General features: G+C 47.4%; 1 protein-coding gene across 2 annotated transcripts in view; it reads right to left on the bottom strand.

The window, feature by feature from the left end:
- ADCY5 (adenylate cyclase 5) overlaps window positions 1-20,669 on the bottom strand; it is a 1,737,221-nt gene that overhangs the window by 194,471 nt on the left and 1,522,081 nt on the right. The gene's annotated exons all lie outside the window — the stretch shown is intronic.

Below are 20,669 nucleotides of genomic sequence, written 5' to 3'. Positions count from 1 at the left end.
ATTGCCTACAACAGACCTTCACAATTGTAATTTTTCGATGAATGACAAGAAAAGCCAATGTTTATCATAGAACCTCTTGTTACTACTGTGTGAGCCCTGGATCAAAAGTCGATTTTCCCTGGTTCGCCTTTCTTCCTTTCTTTTTCAAAAACATTAAAGTTTGTAAAGAACTGTACAGATCTGTGCAGTGAGATTATTATTATGAACTTTGCACTTGCATTGGTTAAGAGCATTTTACAATGGAGTGCATTGTGGTGGCAGACAGTATGCAGAAATCTCTTCTAAGAAAATAGTCATTGCAAGTTCTGTATTGATAAGCAATATAAAAACTGCACAAGATGAGCTGACCCTCCCTTGATGCACCATGCTCTCCTTAACCCACCATTTCTTCCAGGAAGGTGATTCAGTCGATGCTGTTTCCATATCCTAAGGGTGGTTATTGCTTGATGGGCTTGCTCAAGTGCACCATACTCCCTTGGAGGGCATTGCTGGGTTGTGCGGTATTCCACTTTGCACTGGGCCAAGACGCTTGAATGATAATGTGAAGTTCTATGCAGGAATGTATTCTTTCGATATATAACCTTTCATACGTTTTGAAAGGTTGCAGCAAAGCATTCCTTAGCCACATCCTTTTGGAGTCACCCAAAAGGAGGACAGCGAGTGTTTCAAATATTATTGCTGGTTGTGCCTTTTGTGGAGCCACCAATAATGCACTGTAAACAGATTTAACATTCTTTACAACATTCTTCACACGGCATTTCCTGTTTTCGACTGTTTGGTGTTGGTTGTAATGAATTAATTAACGATTTCTATCTACTTTGTTGTTAAACAGTCCAATAAGTGTTTAATTCTTTGAAAGTACCTGGCTCCTGCCTTAGTAGTTAACAAATACGTGCGTTTTTGGAGCTGTGGTCTATGCTTGCTTCCTTGGACAAAGCCACTACGTGACAATATTTTTCTTCAAATGAAAGAAATGAGTAGATGCATGTTTGGAGTTAATTGGGTTACAGGGCTACCCTACATGTGACACACGGCCCCATCCCCACAGAGATGTCAATAGGGAACTGAAGAGACACATGTATGATAACAGCAAAGAAGCCAACAATCAAGAGGGCGAGGATTGGATGGGCATGAGCAGTGATGCCTTCTATCAGTCAGTAAAAGTGAATTCCCCCAGGTGAGGCAAAGCAAGGCGTGGACATTTAGTCTTTATTTCTTCGTTTGGGAGGATAACTAAATATTATGTGGAAATAAATTCTGGGTCGTTCCAGCACCAATTAAGCATGCATCCACCCGTCAGCCTATCCCTTTATTTTTACGTGACTTTTGTTTCTTCAAGAGTAAATGACAGTTCTACCCAGAGACTGCAGAGAACAGGAATTCCTCAAAGATACAGAAAGTAATCGCAGAAAAGACAACTATTCTCTCTGTTCTGACCACTGTCTTCCTGCCTATGACACATGAGCTCTACCTTGTTTCACACTTTACTTTTGTTACCTCGGTACTATTCTTCTCAGATTTATTCAAACTAGAACTGTTTAAAATAATGTAATTTATTCATTTTCCACCAATATTGCTGCAAGTCTTTAACATACATCCTCTGCTTTCCTAATTAAAATTAAAATAATATGAAAAAAACAACAGACACTCCCCCCTTCATTCGAGATTGTAGGAAAGTACCATCTTTCTTGACACGTTTCCCCCAATTTTGCCTGTATGCCAGTATGTTTTTGCTGGCCTCACTGGGATAGGCTAGTGACTTCATTTACCAATTTCAATTGGCACACTGGACCCCCCTTATAAGTCCCTCCTATATGGTACCTAGGTTCCCAGGGCATTGGGGTTCCAGGAGATCCTTTGTGTAGGAAAGTACCATCTTGCCTGGCATGTTACCCCCATATTTCACTGTATATATGTTGTTTTTGTGTATGTGTCACTGGGACCCTGCCAGCCAGGGCCCCAGTGCTCATAAGTGTGCCCTGTATGTGTTCCCTGTGTAATGACTAACTGTCTCACTGAGGCTCTGCTAACCAGAACCTCAGTGGTTATGCTCTCTCCGCTTTCTAAATTGTCACTAACAGACTAGTGACCAATTTCACCAATTCACATTGGCATACTGGAACACCTTTATAATTCCCTAGTATATGGTACTGAGGTACCCAGGGTATTGGGGTTCCAGGAGATCCCTATGGGCCGCAGCATTTCTTTTGCCACCAATAGGGAGGGCACTACCCAAGGTGCCCCCACATCGTTCAGGGCAGATTCCCTGGACTTTGTGAGTGCGGGGACACCATTTTACGCGTGCACTATACATAGGTCACTACCTATGTATAGCGTCACAATGGTAACTCCGAACATGGCCATGTAACATGTCTAAGATCATGGAATTGTCACCCCAATGCCATTCTGGCATTGGGGAGACAATTCCATTATCCCCCGAGTCTCTAGCACAGACCTGGGTACTGCAAACTACCTTTCCCGGGGTTTCACTGCTGCTGCCAACCCCTCAGACAGGTTTCTGCCCTCCTGGGGTCCAGCCAGGCCTGGCCCAGGAAGCCACCAGAACAAAGGACTTCCTCAGAGAGAGGGTGTTACACCCTCTCCCTTTGGAAAAAGGTGTCAGGGCTGGGGAGGAGTAGCCTCCTCCAGCCTCTGGAAATGCTTTGATGGGCACAGATGGTGCCTATCTCTGCATAAGCCAGTCTACACCGGTTCAGGGATCCCTCAGCCCTGCTCTGGCGCGAAACTGGACAAGGGAAAGGGGAGTGACCACTCCCCTGACCTGCACCTCCCAGGGGAGGTGTCCAGAGCTCCTCTAGCGTGCCCCAGACCTCTGCCATCTTGGATTCAGAGGTGTGTTGGCACACTGGACTGCTCTGAGTGGCCAATGCCAGCAGGTGACGTCAGAGACTCCTTCTGATAGGCTCTTACCTGTGTTACTAGCCTATCCTCCTTCCTAGGTAGCCAAACCTCCTTTTCTGGCTATTTAGGGTCTCTGCTTTGGGGAATTCTTCAGATAACGAGTGCTCATCAGAGTTCCTCTGCATCTCTCTCTTCACCTTCTGCCAAAGGATCAACCGCTGACTGCTAAGGACGCCTGCAAAACCGCAACAAAGTAGCAAAGACGACTACTGCAACCTTGTATCGCTTCATCCTCCTGGCTTTCTCGCCTGTTTCCTGGTGGTGCATGCTCTGGGGGTAGCCTGCCTCCTTCTTGCACCAGCAGCTCCGAAGAAATCTCCCGTGGGTCGACAGAAACTTCCCCCTGCAACCGCAGGCAACAAAAGACTGCATCACCGGTCCTCTGGGTCCCCTCTCAGCACGACAAGCGTGGTCCCTGGAACTCAGCAACTCTGTCCAAATGACTCCCACAGTCCAGTGACTCTTCAGTCCAAGTTTGGTGGAGATAAGTCCTTGACTCCCCACACTAGACTGCATTGCTGGGTACCGCGTGATTTGTAGCTGCTCCGGCTCCTGTGCACTCTTCCAGGATTTCCTTTGTGCACAGCCAAGCCTGGGTCCCCGACACTCTAACCTGCAGTGCACAACCTTCTGAGTTGTCCTCTGGCGTTGTGGGACTCCCTTTTGTGACTTCGGGTGGACTCCGGTTCACTCCTCTTCTAAGTGCCTGTTCCGGTACTTCTGCGGGTGCTGCCTGCTTCTGTTAGGGCTCCCTGACCTGCTGGGCGCCCCCTCTGTCTCCTCATCCAAGTGGCGACATCCTGGTCCCTCCTGGGCCACAGCAGCATCCAAAAACCCTAACCGCGACCCTTGCAGCTAGCAAAGCTAGTTTGCGGTGGAAGTTCCTAGTCCTCTTTGTTCTTGCAGAACACAAAGCTTCTTCCATCCGGTGGCAGCTTCTTTGCACCCTCAGCTGGCATTTTCCTGGGCATCTGACCACTCTCAACATCGTCGCGACTCTTGGACTTGGTCCCATTGTTTCACAGGTACTCAGGTCCGTAAATCCACTGTTGTTGCTTTGCTGATGTTGGTCTTCCTTGCAGAAACCCCCTATCACAACTTCTGTGCTCTCTGGGGGTTATAGGTGCACTTTACACCTACTTTTCAGGGTCTTGGGGTGAGCTATTTTTCTAACCCTCACTGTTCCCTCACAGTCCCAGCGACCCTCTACAAGCTCACATAGGTTTGGCATCCATTCGTGGTTCGCATTCAACTTTTGGAGTATATGGTTTGTGTTGCCCCTATGTAGGAGGCTGGACTGGCTTGTAGTGAGTACCAAGGGGTACTTGCACCTTGCACCAGGCCCAGTTATCCCTTATTAGTGTATAGGGTGTCTAGCAGCATAGGCTGATAGATAATGGTAGCTTAGCAGAGCAGCTTAGGCTGAACTAGGAGACGAGTAAAGCTCCTACAGAACCACTTAGTGTCATATGCACAATATCATAAGAAAACACAATACACAGTTATACTAAAAATAAAGGTACTTTATTTTTATGACAATATGCCAAAGTATCTCAGAGTGTACCCTCAGTGAGAGGATAAGAAATATACACAAGATATATATACACAATACCAAAAATATGCAGTATAGTCTTAGGAAACAGTGCAAACAATGTATAGTTACAATAGGATGCAATGGGACACATAGGGATAGGGGCAACACAAACCATATACTGCAAAAGTGGAATGCGAACCACGAATGGACCCCAAACCTATGTGACCTTGTAGAGGGTCGCTGGGAGTATTAGAAAATAGTGAGGGTTAGAAAAATAGCCCTCCGCAAGACCCTGAAAAGTGAGTGCAAAGTACACTAAAGTTCCCCCAAGGACAAAGAAGTTGTGATAGAGGAATAATGCAGGAAAGACACAAACCAACAATGCAACAACGATGGATTTCCAATCTAGGGTACCTGTGGAACAAGGGGACCAAGTCCAAAAGTCACAAGCAAGTCGGAGATGGGCATATGCCCAGGAAATGCCAGCTGTGGGTGCAAAGAAGCTTCTACTGGACAGAAGAAGCTGAGGTTTCTGCAGGAACGAAAAGGGCTAGAGACTTCCCCTTTGGTGGACGGATCCCTCTCGCCGTGGAGAGTCGTGCAGAAGTGTTTCCCCGACGAAAGAACGCCAACAAGCCTTGCTAGCTGCAAATCGTGCGGTTAGCGTTTTTGGATGCTGCTGTGGCCCAGGAGGGACCAGGAGGTCGCAAATTGGACCAGGAGACAGAGGGGATGTCGAGCAAGACAAGGAGCCCTCTTAGCAGCAGGTAGCACCCGGAGAAGTGCCAGAAACAGGCACTACGAGGATGCGTGAAACGGTGCTCACCCGAAGTTACACAAAGGAGTCCCACGTCGCCGGAGACCAACTTAGAAAGTCGTGCAATGCAGGTTAGAGTGCCGTGGACCCAGGCTTGGCTGTGCACAAAGGATTTCCGCCGGAAGTGCACAGGGGCCGGAGTAGCTGCAAAAGTCGCGGTTCCCAGCAATGCAGTCTAGCGAGGTGAGGCAAGGACTTACCTCCACCAAACTTGGACTGAAGAGTCACTGGACTGTGGGAGTCACTTGGACAGAGTTGCTGGATTCGAGGGACCTCGCTCGTCGTGTTGAGAGGAGACCCAAGGGACCGGTAATGCAGCTTTTTGGTGCCTGCTGTTGCAGGGGGAAGATTCCGTCGACCCACGGGAGATTTCTTCGGAGCTTCTAGTGCAGAGAGGAGGCAGACTACCCCCACATCATGCACCACCAGGAAAACAGTCGAGAAGGCGGCAGGATCAGCGTTACAGAGTTGCAGTAGTCGTCTTAGCTACTATGTTGCAGTTTTGCAGGCTTCCAGCGCGGTCAGCAGTCGATTCCTTGGCAGAAGGTGAAGAGAGAGATGCAGAGGAACTCGGATGAGCTCTTGCATTCGTTATCTAAAGTTTCCCCAGAGACAGAGACCCTAAATAGCCAGAAAAGAGGGTTTGGCTACCTAGGAGAGAGGATAGGCTAGCAACACCTGAAGGAGCCTATCAGAAGGAGTCTCTGACGTCACCTGGTGGCACTGGCCACTCAGAGCAGTCCAGTGTGCCAGCAGGACCTCTGTTTCCAAGATGGCAGAGGTCTGGAGCACACTGGAGGAGCTCTGGACACCTCCCAGGGGAGGTGCAGGTCAGGGGAGTGGTCACTCCCCTTTCCTTTGTCCAGTTTCGCGCCAGAGCAGGGCTAAGGGGTCCCCTGAACCGGTGTAGACTGGCTTATGCGGAATTGGGCACATCTGTGCCCAAGAAAGCATTTCCAGAGGCTGGGGGAGGCTACTCCTCCCCTGCCTTCACACCATTTTCCAAAAGGGAGAGGGTGTAACACCCTCTCTCAGAGGAAGTTCTTTGTTCTGCCATCCTGGGCCAAGCCTGGCTGGACCCCAGGAGGGCAGATGCCTGTCTGAGGGGTTGGCAGCAGCAGCAGCTGCAGTGAAACCCCAGGAAAGGCAGTTTGGCAGTACCAGGGTCTGTGCTACAGACCACTGTAGCTAAGTAACTTTGCACCTAACCTTTACCAGGTAAAGGTTAGACATATAGGTGACTTATAAGTTACTTAAGTGCAGTGTAAAATAGCTGTGAAATAACGTGGACGTTATTTCACTCAGGCTGCAGTGGCAGGCCTGTGTAAGAATTGTCAGAGCTCCCTATGGGTGGCAAAAGAAATGCTGCAGCTCATAGGGATCTCCTGGAACCCCAATACCCTGGGTACCTCAGTACCATATACTAGGGAATTATAAGGGTGTTCCAGTAAGCCAATGTAAATTGGTAAAATTGGTCACTAGCCTGTTAGTGACAATTTGGAAAGAAATGAGAGAGCATAACCACTGAGGTTCTGGTTAGCAGAGCCTCAGTGAGACAGTTAGTCACTACACAGGTAACACATTCAGGCACACTTATGAGCACTGGGGCCCTGGTGAACAGGGTCCCAGTGACACATACAACTAAAACAACATATATACAGTGAAAAATGGGGGTAACATGCCAGGCAAGATGGTACTTTCCTACACAACCCCCCCCCCCAAATGAAGGACAATAAGACTAGCCATGACCTGATGAGTCTTCATTGTCTAAGTGGAAATATCTGGAGAGTCCATCTGCATTGGAGTGGCTACTCCCAGGTCTATGTTCCCCTGTATAGTCCATTCCCTGTAGGGAGATGGACCACCTCAACAATTTAGGATTTTCACCTTTCATTTGTTTTAGCCAAAGTAGAGGTTTGTGGTCTGTCTGAACAATGAAGTGAGTGCCAAACAGGTATGGCCTCAACTTCTTCAGAGCCCAGACCACAGCAAAGGCCTCCCTCTCTATGGCAGACCAACGCTTTTCTCTAGGGGTCAACCTCCTACTAATAAAAGCAACAGGTTGATCCTGGCCCTCAGAATTAAGTTGTGATAGGACTGCCCCTACTCCTAATTCAGATGCATCAGTTTGGACATAGAATTTTTTAGAGTAACAAGGGCTTTTCAGGACAGGTGCAGAGCACATGGCCTGCTTCAGCTCCTCAAAAGCTTTCTGACAGTTTGCTGTCCATAATACCATTTTAGGCATTTTCTTGAATGTGAGGTCATTAAGAGGGGCTGCAATGGAGCCATAGTTCTTAATGAACCTCCTGTAATACCCAGTGAGGCCTAGGAAGGCTCTCACCTGAGTCTGAGTGGTAGGGGGAACCCAATCAATAATTGTTTGGATTTTCCCCTGAAGTGGTGCAATCTGTTCCCCACCAACAAGGTGTCCCAGATAAACCACCTTCCCCTGCCCTATCTGGCACTTTGAAGCCTTGATAGTGAGGCCTGCCTTTTGCAGGGCATCCAAAACTTTCCATAGGTGGATCAGGTGATCATCCCAACTGGAGCTAAATACAGCTATATCGTCCAAATATGCTGCACTGAAAGCTTCCAGCCCTTGCAGGACTGTGTTCACCAACCTCTAAAAAGTGGCAGGTGCATTTTTCAAACCAAAAGGCATTACAGTAAATTGGTAATGGCCTCCAATGGTTGAAAATGCAGTTTTAGGTTTAGCATCTTCTGACAATTTGATCTGCCAATACCCTGCAGTCAAATCAAAAGTGCTTAGATACTTGGCAGATGCCAGTGTATCTATGAGCTCATCTGCCCTGGGTATAGGGTGAGCATCAGTTTTGGTTACCAGGTTGAGACCTCTATAGTCTACACAAAACCGCATTTCCTTCTTTCCATCTTTGGAATGGGGTTTTGGTACAAGTACCACAGGAGAAGCCCATGGACTTTCAGAGTGCTCAACCACTCCCAGTTCTAACATTTTCTGCACCTCTTGCTTTATGCAGTCCCTGACATGGTCAGGCTGCCTATAGATCTTACTTTTGACAGTTAAACTGTCTCCAGTATCTATAGTGTGCTCACACCAAGAAGTGGTACCTGGCACAGTAGAGAAGAGTTCAGAGAATTGATCTAGGAGATTTATGCAATGGTCTTTCTGCTCAGCAGTAAGACAATCAGCCACAACTACACCTTCCACAAGAGCATCTTGTTCTGTGGAAGAGAAGAGATCAGGTAGAGGATCACTGTCTTCTTCCTGTCCCTCATCAGTTGCCATGAGCAGGGTGAGATCAGCCCTTTCATAGTAGGGTTTCAGGCGGTTTACATGGAGTACCCTAAGGGGACTCCTGGCAGTGCCTAAGTCAACTAAATAGGTGACTTCACCCTTTTTCTCAACAATTGTGTGGGGACCACTCCATTTATCTTGGAGTGCTCTTGGGGCCACAGGCTCCAAGACCCACACTTTCTGCCCTGGTTTGTACTGAACAAAAACAGCCTTCTGATCATGCCATTGCTTCTGGAGCTCTTGGCTGGCCTGAAGGTTTTTACTGGCCTTTTTCATATACTCTACCATCCTTGATCTGAGGCCAAGTACATAATCCACAATATCTTGTTTTGGAGCTTTTAAAGGTTGTTCCCAACCCTCCTTGACAAGTGTTAGTGGACCCCTAACAGGGTGACCAAAGAGGAGTTCAAAGGGGCTGAAGCCCACTCCTTTCTGGGGTACCTCCCGGTAGGCAAAAAGGAGGCATGGTAACAGGATATCCCATCTCCTGCGGAGTTTTTCAGGGAGACCCATAATCATGCCTTTGAGAGTTTTGTTAAATCTCTCCACCAGTCCATTTGTTTGTGGATGATAGGGTGTAGTGAACTTGTAAGTTACACCACACTCCTTCCACATGGCCTTTAAGTATGCAGACATGAAATTGCTTCCCCTGTCTGATACTACTTCCTTTGGGAAGCCCACCCTAGAAAATATTCCTAGGAGGGCCTTTGCCACTGCAGGTGCTGTAGTGGTCCTTAAAGGAATTGCTTCAGGATATCTTGTGGGATGGTCCACTACCACCAAGATAAACCTTTTGCCTGAAGCAGTAGGAGGGTCAAGGGGGCCAACTATGTCAACCCCTACCCTTTCAAAGGGAACCCTAACCACAGGCAGTGGAATAAGGGGTGCCTTTGGAGTGCCACCTGTCTTGCCACTGGCTTGACAGGTTTCACAGGACTTACAAAATTCCTTTGTGTCCTCAGACATCCTAGGCCAATGAAACAGGGGAACAAGCCTGTCCCAAGTTTTCATTTGCCCCAGATGTCCAGCTAGGGGAATGTCGTGGGCTAGAGTTAGGAGGAACTTTCTGTACTCCTGAGGAATCACTAACCTCCTGGCAGTTCCAGGTTTAGGATCCCTTTCTTCAGTGTACAAGAGGTTGTCCTCCCAGTAAACTCTGTGAGAGTCACTGACATCCCCATTAGCCTGTTTGACAGCTTGCTGTCTTAGACCCTCTAGTGTGGTACAGGTTTGCTGTGCCACACTCAGCTCCTCCCTGGCAGGCCCCCCTTCACCCAAAAGCTCAGCAGTGTCTGCTTCCAGCTCCTCTGGTGTAGGTTCTGCACAGGGTGGAAATTCTTCTTCCTCAGAAGTTGAATCCACTGTAGAGGGAGGGATAGTAGGAAGTGGTTTGCTACTACTAGCCCTAGCTTTAGGGAGCACTTGGTCCATTGTTCCAGGATCCAAGCTTCCCTGTCCTTTTTGCTTTTTGGCCTGAGCCCTAGTTAAAGCAAAAATATGCCCTGGGATGCCCAGCATTGCTGCATGGGCCTCCAACTCCACATCTGACCAAGCTGATGTCTCCAAATCATTTCCTAGTAGACAGTCTACAGGTAAATCTGTGGCTACCACAACTTTCTTTGGACCAGTAACCCCCCCCCCCCAGTTGAGATTTACAACAGCCATGGGGTGGCTAAGTGTGTTGTTGTGAGCATCGGTTACTTGGTACTGGCGACCAAGTAGGTGTTGTTCAGGGTGGACCAGTTTCTCTATGACCATAGTCACACTGGCACCAGTGTCCCTGTAGGCCTGAACCTCAACACCATTTATTAGGGGTAGCTGCTTGTACTTATCCATATTAAGGGGACAAGCAACTAAGGTGGCTAAATCAATAGCCCCCTCAGAGACTAATATAGCCTCTGTGGTCTCCCTAACCAGACCAACTCCAACTAAGTTACCAATAGTGAGCCCAGCTACTCCCTTGGATTGGCTATTAGTAGGTTTGCTCCCACCACCACTGCTATTAGTAGGGACACTAGGTGTAGCAGTAGGGGTTGTAGTGGTAGGAGGCTTGGTGCTTTTCTTTGGACAACTGGGATCTGTTGTCCAATGGCCTTTTATTTTACATAAATAGCACCATGGTTTCTTTTCCTTGTTTTGATTAAAAGAGGATTTGGGCCCACCACCCCCACCAGAGTGTTTTTGTGGGCCTGATGAAGACTCATTTTTAGATTTGTCCCCACCCTTGTCAGAAGACTTACCATCCTTCTTTTTGTTGCCATCTTTGTCACCCCCTGTATGAACTTTTCTGTTCACCCTTGTTCTGACCCATTTGTCTGCCTTCTTTCCCAATTCTTGGGGAGAGGTCAGATCAGAGTCCACCAAGTACTGGTGCAACAAATCAGACACACAATTATTAAGAATATGCTCTCTCAGGATCAAGTTATACAGGCTGTCATAATCAGTAACTTTACTGCCATGTAACCACCCCTCCAAGGCCTTCACTGAATGGTCAATGAAATCAACCCAGTCTTGTGAAGACTCCTTTTTGGTCTCTCTGAACTTTATCCTGTACTGTTCAGTGGTTAAGCCATAACCATCCAGGAGTGCATTTTTAAGAACTGTAAAATTATTGGCATCACTTTCTTTCACAGTAAGGAGCCTATCCCTACCTTTTCCACTAAATGATAGCCATAGGATAGCAGCCCACTGCCTTTGAGGGACATCCTGTACAACACAGGCCCTCTCAAGTGCAGCAAACCACTTGTTAATGTCATCCCCCTCCTTATAAGGGGGAACTATCTTGTGCAGATTCCTGGAATCCTGCTCTTTTGCAGGATGACTATGGGGAATACTGCTGCTGCCACCATGGGTTTCTAAACCCAACTTCTGTCTTTCCTTCTCTAATTCTAAAGACTGTCTATCCAAATCCAGCTGTTGCTTTTTAAGCTTCAGTCTGGTTTGTTCCACCCTCAACTTATTGAGTTCCCTCTCTAACAATCTCTCATCAGGGTTGGTGGGAGGGACATTCCTAGATACAGAGGTATGATGGGAATGAACAGAAGGAGACCTGTCCCTTACAGAGGGCACCCTAACAGCTTGGCTAACAGAAACATCAGTACCACTGTGCTGAGAATAAATGCTTTTGCTATGATGTGAGACAACACTATTTGTATGGTGTGGCTCTTCCTCATTACCAACTATGCTAGACTGTCTAGTAATGGGCAGGCTAGGAAGTTTCTTTCCTGAACTTTTTCCTGGGGGAGTCCCTGGATCAGATTGGGAACCATTAGCTACTTTTTCAACAGATGGGGCACTTTTAGCCTTATCTTGTTCTCTAAGCATGTTAAGTAACAGTTCCAAGGAAGGATTCTTCCCTACACTCAAACCTCTCTCTACACAGAGACTCCTTTCCAGCTAAGGTGGTCATATGCAAGTTTGGACAGATCAACATTTTGGCCTGTGCCAGACATTTTTAGAGAGAGTTAAAAGTGATAGAAAAAGAGAAAAAAAGTTTGTCAGAGCTTTTTAGAAAGACAGAAAAAAACTTTTTAAACTTTTAAGAACTTTTTTAAAGTTTAGAAGTACTTTTCAGCACTTAGAAAAGAGTGAAAAGAGGAAATGCAAAACTTTTTGGTTATGTGTATATACACTGAACTTGTTTTGTATATTTTTCTCTTATGAAAAGTACAATGGCAAGAGTGGTAAGTAGTCTCAAAGCACTTATCCCACCGCTGCACAACCAATGTAGGAGGCTGGACTGGCTTGTAGTGAGTACCAAGGGGTACTTGCACCTTGCACCAGGCCCAGTTATCCCTTATTAGTGTATAGGGTGTCTAGCAGCATAGGCTGATAGATAATGGTAGCTTAGCAGAGCAGCTTAGGCTGAACTAGGAGACGAGTGAAGCTCCTACGGAACCACTTAGTGTCATATGCACAATATCATAAGAAAACACAATACACAGTTATACTAAAAATAAAGGTACTTTATTTTTATGACAATATGCCAAAGTATCTCAGAGTGTACCCTCAGTGAGAGGATAAGAAATACACACAAGATATATATACACAATACCAAAAATATTCAGTATAGTCTTAGGAAACAGTGCAAACAATGTATAGTTACAATAGGATGCAATGGGGACACATAGGGATAGGGGCAACACAAACCATATACTCCAAAAGTGGAATGCGAACCACGAATGGACCCCAAACCTATGTGACCTTGTAGAGGGTCGCTGGGACTATTAGAAAATAGTGAGGGTTAGAAAAATAGCCCTCCCCAAGACCCTGAAAAGTGAGTGCAAATTACACTAAAGTTCCCCCAAGGACAAAGAAGTTGTGATAGAGGAATAATGCAGGAAAGACACAAACCAACAATGCAACAACGATGCATTTACAATCTAGGGTACCTGTGGAACAAGGGGACCAAGTCCAAAAGTCACAAGCAAGTCGGAGATGGGCATATGCCCAGGAAATGCCAGCTGTGGGTGCAAAGAAGCTTCTACTGGACAGAAGAAGCTGAGGTTTCTGCAGGAACGAAAAGGACTAGAGACTTCCCCTTTGGTAGACGGATCCCTCTCGCCGTGGAGAGTCGTGCAGAAGTGTTTTCCCGCCGAAAGAACGCCAACAAGCCTTGCTAGCTGCAATTCGTGCCTTAGTGTTTTTGGATGCTGCTGTGGCCCAGGAGGGACCAGGAGGTCGCAAATTGGACCAGGAGAGAGAGGGGACGTTGAGCAAGACAAGAAGCCCTGTTAGCAGCAGGTAGCACCCGGAGAAGTGCCAGAAACAGGCACTACAAGGATGCGTGAAACGGTGCTCACCCGAAGTTACACAAAGGAGTCCCACGTCGCCAGAGACCAACGTAGAAAGTCGTGCAATGCAGGTTAGAGTGCCGTGGACCCAGGCTTGGCTGTGCACAAAGGATTTCCGCCTGAAGTGCACAGGGGCCGGAGTAGCTGCAAAAGTCGCCGTTCCCAGCAATGCAGTCTAGCGAGGTGAGGCAAGGACTTACCTCCACCAAACTTGGACTGACGAGTCACTGGACTGTGGGAGTCACTTGGACAGAGTTGCTGGATTCGAGGGACCTCGCTCGTCGTGTTGAGAGGAGACCCAAGGGACCGGTAATGCAGCTTTTTGGTGCCTGCGGTTGCAGGGGGAAGATTCCGTCGACCCACAGGAGATTTCTTCGGAGCTTCTAGTGCAGAGAGGAGGCAGACTACCCCCACAGCATGCACCACCAGGAAAACAGTCGAGAAGGCGGCAGGATCAGCGTTACAGAGTTGCAGTAGTCGTCTTAGCTACTATGTTGCAGTTTTGCAGGCTTCCAGCGCGGTCAGCAGTCGATTCCTTGGAAGAAGGTGAAGAGAGAGATGCAGAGCAATTCGGATGAGCTCTTGCATTCGTTATCTAAAGTTTCCCCAGAGACCCTAAATAGCCAGAAAAGAGGGTTTGGCTACCTAGAAGAGAGGATAGGCTAGCAACACCTGAAGAAGCCTATCAGAAGGAGTCTATGACGTCACCTGGTGGCACTGGCCACTCAGAGCAGTCCAGTGTGCCAGCAGCACCTCTGTTTCCAAGATGGCAGAGGTCTGGAGCACACTGGAGGAGCTCTGGACACCTCCCAGGGGAGGTGCAGGTCAGGGGAGTGGTCACTCCCCTTTCCTTTGTCCAGTTTCGCGCCAGAGCAGGGCTAAGGGGTCCCCTGAACCGGTGTAGACTGGCTTATGCAGAATTGGGCACATCTGTGCCCAAGAAAGCATTTCCAGAGGCTGGGGGAGGCTACTCCTCCCCTGCCTTCACACCATTTTCCAAAGGGAGAGGGTGTAACACCCTCTCTCAGAGGAAGTTCTTTGTTCTGCCATCCTGGGCCAGGCCTGGCTGGACCCCAGGAGGGCAGATGCCTGTCTGAGGGGTTGGCAGCAGCAGCAGCTGCAATGAAACCCCAGGAAAGGCAGTTTGGCAGTACCAGGGTCTGAGCTACAGACCACTGGGATCATGGGATTGTGCCAACTATGCCAGTATGGCATAGAGGGGGCAATTCCATGATCATAGACATGTTACATGGCCATATTCGGAGTTACCATTGTGAAGCTACATATAGGTAGTGACCTATATGTAGTGCACGCGTGTAATGGTGTCCCCGCACTCACAAAGTCCGGGGAATTGGCCCTGAACAATGTGGGGGCACCTTGGCTAGTGCCAGGGTGCCCTCACACTAAGTAACTTTGCACCTAACCTTTACCAGGTAAAGGTTAGACTTATAGGTGACTTATAAGTTACTTAAGTGCAGTGTAAAATGGCTGTGAAATAACGTGGACGTTATTTCACTCAGGCTGCAGTGGCAGGCCTGTGTAAGAATTGTCAGAGCTCCCTATGGGTGGCAAAAGAAATGCTGCAGCCCATAGGGATCTCCTGGAACCCCAATACCCTGGGTACCTCAGTACCATATACTAGGGAATTATAAGGGTGTTCCAGTAAGCCAATGTAAATTGGTAAAATTGGTCACTAGCCTGTTAGTGACAATTTGGAAAGAAATGAGAGAGCATAACCACTGAGGTTCTGGTTAGCAGAGTCTCAGTGAGACAGTTAGTCACTACACAGGTAACACATTCAGGCACACTTATGAGCACTGGGGCCCTGGTGAACAGGGTCCCAGTGACACATACAAGTAAAACAACATATATACAGTGAAAAATGGGGGTAACATGCCAGGCAAGATGGTACTTTCCTACACCCTATACCTATGTGCTCCTATTGCATTCTACTGTAACTTTACATTGCTTGCATTACTTCCTTTTGCTATTACTGCATATTTATCGTATTGTGTACATATATCTTGTGTATATTTGGCATCCTCATACTGAGGGTACTCACCGAGATACTTTTGGCATATTGTCATAAAAAAAAAGTACCTTTATTTTTAGTATATTTGTGTATTGTGTTTTCATATGATATTGTGCATATGACACCAGTGGTATAGTAGGAGCTTTGCATGTCTCCTAGTTCAGCCTAAGCTGCTCTGCTATAGCTACCTTCTGTAGGAAAGTACCATCTTGCCTGGCATGTTACCCCCATTTTTCACTGTATATATGTTGTTTTAGTTGTATGTGTCACTGGGACCCTGCCAGCCAGGGCCCCAGTGCTCATAAGTGTGCCTGAATGTGTTACCTGTGTAGTGACTAACTGTCTCACTGAGGCTCTACTAATCAGAACCTCAGTGGTTATGCTCTCTCATTTCTTTCCAAATTGTCACTAACAGGCTAGTAACCAATTTCACCAATTTACATTGGCTTACTGGAACACCCTTATAATTCCCTAGTATATGGTACTGAGGTACCCAGGGTATTGGGGTTCCAGGAGATCCCTATGGGCTGCAGCATTTCTTTTGCCACCCATAGGGAGCTCTGACAATTCTTACACAGGCCTGCCACTGCAGGCTGTGTGAAATAACGTCTCGTTATTTCACAGCCATTTTACACTGCACTTAAGTAACTTATAAGTCACCTATATGTCTAACCTTTACCTGGTAAAGGTTAGGTGCAAAGTTACTTAGTGTGAGGGCACCCTGGCACTAGCCAAGGAGCCCCCACATTGTTCAGGGCCAATTCCCCGGACTTTGTGAGTGCGGGGACACCATTACACGCGTGCACTACATATAGGTCACTACCTATATGTAGCTTCACAATGGTAACTCCGAATATGGCCATGTAACATGTCTATGATCATGGAATTGCCCCCTCTATGCCATCCTGGCATAGTTGGCACAATCCCATGATCCCAGTGGTCTGTAGCACAGACCCTGGTACTGCCAAACTGCCTTTCCTGTGGTTTCACTGCAGCTGCTGCTGCTGCCAACCCCTCAGACAGGCTTCTGCCCTCCTGGGGTCCAGCCAGGCCTGGCCCAGGATGGCAGAACAAAGGACTTCCTTTGAGAGAGGGTGTTACACCCTCTCCCTTTGGAAAATGGTGTGAAGGCAGGGGAGGAGTAGCCTCCCCCAGCCTCTAGAAATGCTTTCATGGGCACACATGGTGCCCATTTCTGCACAAGCCAGTCTACACCGGTTCAGGGACCCCTTAGCCCTGCTCTGGCGCGAAACTGGACAAAGGAAAGGGGAGTGACCACTCCCCTGACCTGTACCTCCCCTGGGAGGTGCCCAGAGCTCCTCCAGTGTGCTCCAGACCTCTGCCATCTTGGAAACAGAGGTGCTGCTGGCACACTGGACTGCTCTGAGTGGCCAGTGCCATCAGGTGACGTCAGAGACTCCTTCTGATAGGCTCCTTCAGGTGTTGCTAGCCTATCCTCTCTCCTAGGTAGCCAAACCCTCTTTTCTGGCTATTTAGGGTCTCTGTCTCTTGGGATTCCTTAGATAACGAATGCAAGAGCTCATCCGAGTTCCTCTGCATCTCTCTCTTCACCTTCTGCCAAGGAATCGACTGCTGACCGCGCTGGAAGCCTGCAAAACTGCAACATAGTAGCAAAGACGACTACTGCAACTCTGTAACGCTGATCCTGCCACCTTCTAGACTGTTTTCCTGGTGGTGCATGCTGTGGGGGTAGTCTGCCTCCTCTCTGCACTAGAAGCTCTGAAGAAATCTCCCGTGGATCGACGGAATCGTCCCCCTGCAACCGCAGGCACCAAAGAACTGCATCACCGGTCCCTTGGGTCTCCTCTCAGCACGACGAGCGAGGTCCCTTGAATCCAGCAACTCTGTCCAAGTGACTCCCACAGTCCAGTGACTCTTCAGTCCAAGTTTGGTGGAGGTAAGTCCTTGCCTCCCCACGCCAGACTGCATTGCTGGGAACGGCGACTTTTGCAGCTACTCCGGCCTCCGTGCACTTCTGGCGGAAATCCTTTGTGCACAGTCCAGCCTGGGTCCACGGCACTCTAACCTGCATTGCACGAGCTCCTAAGTTGTTCTCCGGCGACGTGGGACTCCTTTGTGCGACTTCGGGTGAGCACGGTTTCACGCATCCTCGTAGTGCCTGTTTCTGGCACTTCTGCGGGTGCTGCCTGCTGCAGAGAGGGCTCCTTGTCTTGCTCAACGCCCCCTCTGTCCCCTGACGCAATTGGCGACATCCTGGTCCCTCCTGGGCCACAGCAGCATCCAAAAACCCTTACCGCACGATTTGCAGCTAGCAAGGCTTGTTGGCGGTCTTTCGGCGGGAAAACACTTCTGCACGACTCTCCACGGCGTGAGGGATTTGTCCTCCAATGGGGAAGTCTGTAGCCCTTGTCGTTCCTGCAGAAACCTAAGCTTCTACTGTCCAGTAGCAGCTTCTTTGCACCCACAGCTGGCATTTCCTGGGCATCTGCCCATCTCCGACTTGCTTGTGACTTTTGGACTTTGTCCCCTTGTTCCACAGGTACCCTCGACTGGAAATCCATTGTTGTTGCATTGCTGGTTTGTGTCTTTCCTGCAGAATTCCCCTATCACGACTTCTATGTCCTTTGGGGAACTTTAGTGCACTTTGCACTCACTTTTCAGGGTCTTGGGGTGGGCTATTTGTCTAACCCTTACTATTTTCTAATAGTCCCAGCGCCCTCTACAAGGTCACATAGGTTTGGGGTCCATTCGTGATTCGCATTCCACTTTTGGAGTATATGGTTTGTGTTGCCCCTATCCCTATGTGTCTCCATTGCATCCTATTGTAACTATACATTGTTTGCACTGTTTTCTAATACTATTACTGCATATTTTGGTATTGTGTACATATATCTTGTGTATATTTCTTATCCTCATACTGAGGGTACACTCTGAGATACTTTGGCATATTGTCATAAAAATAAAGTACCTTTATTTTTAGTATATCTGTGAATTGTGTTTTCTTATGATATTGTGCATATGACACTAAGTGGTACTGTAGGAGCTTCACTCGTCTCCTAGTTCAGCCTAAGCTGCTCTGCTAAGCTACCATTATCTATCAGCCTATGCTGCTAGACACCCTATACACTAATAAGGGATAACTGGGCCTAGTGCAAGGTGCAAGTACCCCTAGGTACTCACTACAAGCCAGTCCAGCCTCCTACATTGGTTGTGCAGCGGTGGGATAAGTGCTTAGAGACTACTTACCACTCTTGTCATTGTACTTTTCATAAGAGAAAAATATACAAAACAAGTTCAGTGTATGTAGACCTAACCAAAAAGTTTAGCATTTCTTTTCTCACCTCTTTTCTAAAGTGCTGAAAAGTACTTCTAAACTTTCAAAAAGTTCTTAAAAAGTTTTAAAAGTTTTTTTGTGTCTTTCTAAAAAAAGTTCTGAAAACTTTTTTCTCTTTTTCTATCACTTAAACTCTTTCTAAAAAATGTCTGGCACAGGCCAAAATGTCGATCTGTCCAAACTTGCATATGACCACCTTAGCTGGAAAGGAGCAAGGAGTCTCTGTATAGAAAGAGGTTTGAGTGTAGGGAAGAATCCTTCCTTGGAATTATTGCTTAACATGCTTAGAGAACAAGATAAGGCCAAAAGGGCCCCATCTGTTGAAAAAGTAGCTAATGGTTCCCAATCTGATCCAGGGACACCCCTAGGAAAAGATTCAGGAAAGAAACTTCAGAGCCTGCCCATTACTAGACAGTCTAGCATAGTTGGTACTGATGTAGAGTCACACCATACAGATAGTGTTGTCTCACATCATAGCAAAAGCATTCATTCTCACCACAGTAGAAGTGATGTTTCTGTTAACCAAGCTGTTAGGGTGCCTTCTGTAAGGGACAGGTCTCCTTCTGTCCATTCTCATCATACTTCTGTTTCAAAACATGTCCCACCCACCCACCCTGACGACAGATTGTTAGAAAGGGAGCTCAATAGATTGAGAGTGGAACAAACCAGACTGAAGCTCAAGAAGCAACAGCTGGATTTGGAGAGACAGACCTTAGAAGTAGAGAAGGAAAGACAGAAGTTGGGTTTAGAAACCCATGGTGGCAGCAGCAGTATTCCCCATAGTCATCCTGCAAAAGAGCATGATTCCAGGAATCTGCACAAGATACTTCCCCCTTATAAGGAGGGGGATGACATTAACAAGTGGTTCGCTGCACTTGAGAGGGCCTGTGCTGTACAGGATGTCCCTCAAAGGCAGTGGGCTGCTATCCTATGGCTATCATTTAGTGGAAAAGGTAGGGATAGGCTCCTTACTGTGAAAGAAAATGAAGCCAATGATTACAAAGTTCTTAAGAATGCACTCCTGGATGGTTATGGCTTAACCACTGAACAATACAGGATAAAGTTCAGAGAGACCAAAAAGGAGTCTTCACAAGACTGGGTTGATTTCATTGACCATTCAGTGAAGGCCTTGGAGGGGTGGTTACATGGCAGTAAAGTTACTGATTATGACAGCCTGTATAACTTGATCCTGAAAGAGCATATTCTTAATAATTGTGTGTCTGATTTGTTGCACCAGTACTTGGTGGACTCTGATCTGACCTCTCCCCAAGAATTGGGAAAGAAGGCAGACAAATGGGTCAGAACAAGGGTGAACAGAAAAGTTCATACAGGGGGTGACAAAGATGGCAACAAGAAGAAGGATGGTAAGTCTTCTGACAAGGGTGGGGACAAATCTAAAAATGAGTCTTCATCAGGCCCACAAAAACACTCTGGTGGGGGTGGTGGGCCCAAATCCTCTTCTAATCAAAACAGAGAAAAGAAACCATGGTGCTATTTATGTAAAATAAAAGGCCATTGGACAACAGATCCCAGTTGTCCAAAGAAAAGCACCAAGCCTCCTACCACTACAACCCCTACTGCTACACCTAGTGTCTCTACTAATAGCAGTGGTGGTGGGAGCAAACCTACTAATAGCCAATCCAAGGGAGTAGCTGGGCTCACTTTTGGTAACTTAGTTGGGGTTGGTCTTGTTAGGGAGACCACAGAGGCTGTGTTAGTCTCTGAGGGGGCTATTGATTTAGCCACCTTAGTTGCTTGTCCCCTTAATATGGATAAGTACAAGCAGCTACCCCTAATAAATGGTGTTGAGGTTCAGGCCTACAGGGACACTGGTGCCAGTGTGACTATGGTCATAGAGAAACTGGTACACCCTGAACAACACCTACTTGGTCACCAGTACCAAGTAACCGATGCTCACAACAACACACTTAGCCACCCCATGGCTGTTGTAAATCTCAACTGGAGGGGGGTTACT

Source organism: Pleurodeles waltl, chromosome 3_1 (genome assembly GCF_031143425.1).
Source record: "Pleurodeles waltl isolate 20211129_DDA chromosome 3_1, aPleWal1.hap1.20221129, whole genome shotgun sequence".
In the NCBI taxonomy this organism is placed as follows: domain Eukaryota; kingdom Metazoa; phylum Chordata; class Amphibia; order Caudata; family Salamandridae; genus Pleurodeles; species Pleurodeles waltl.
The sequence above is the reverse complement of the archived record's forward strand: the minus strand, read 5'-3'. Positions and strand labels throughout refer to the sequence as shown.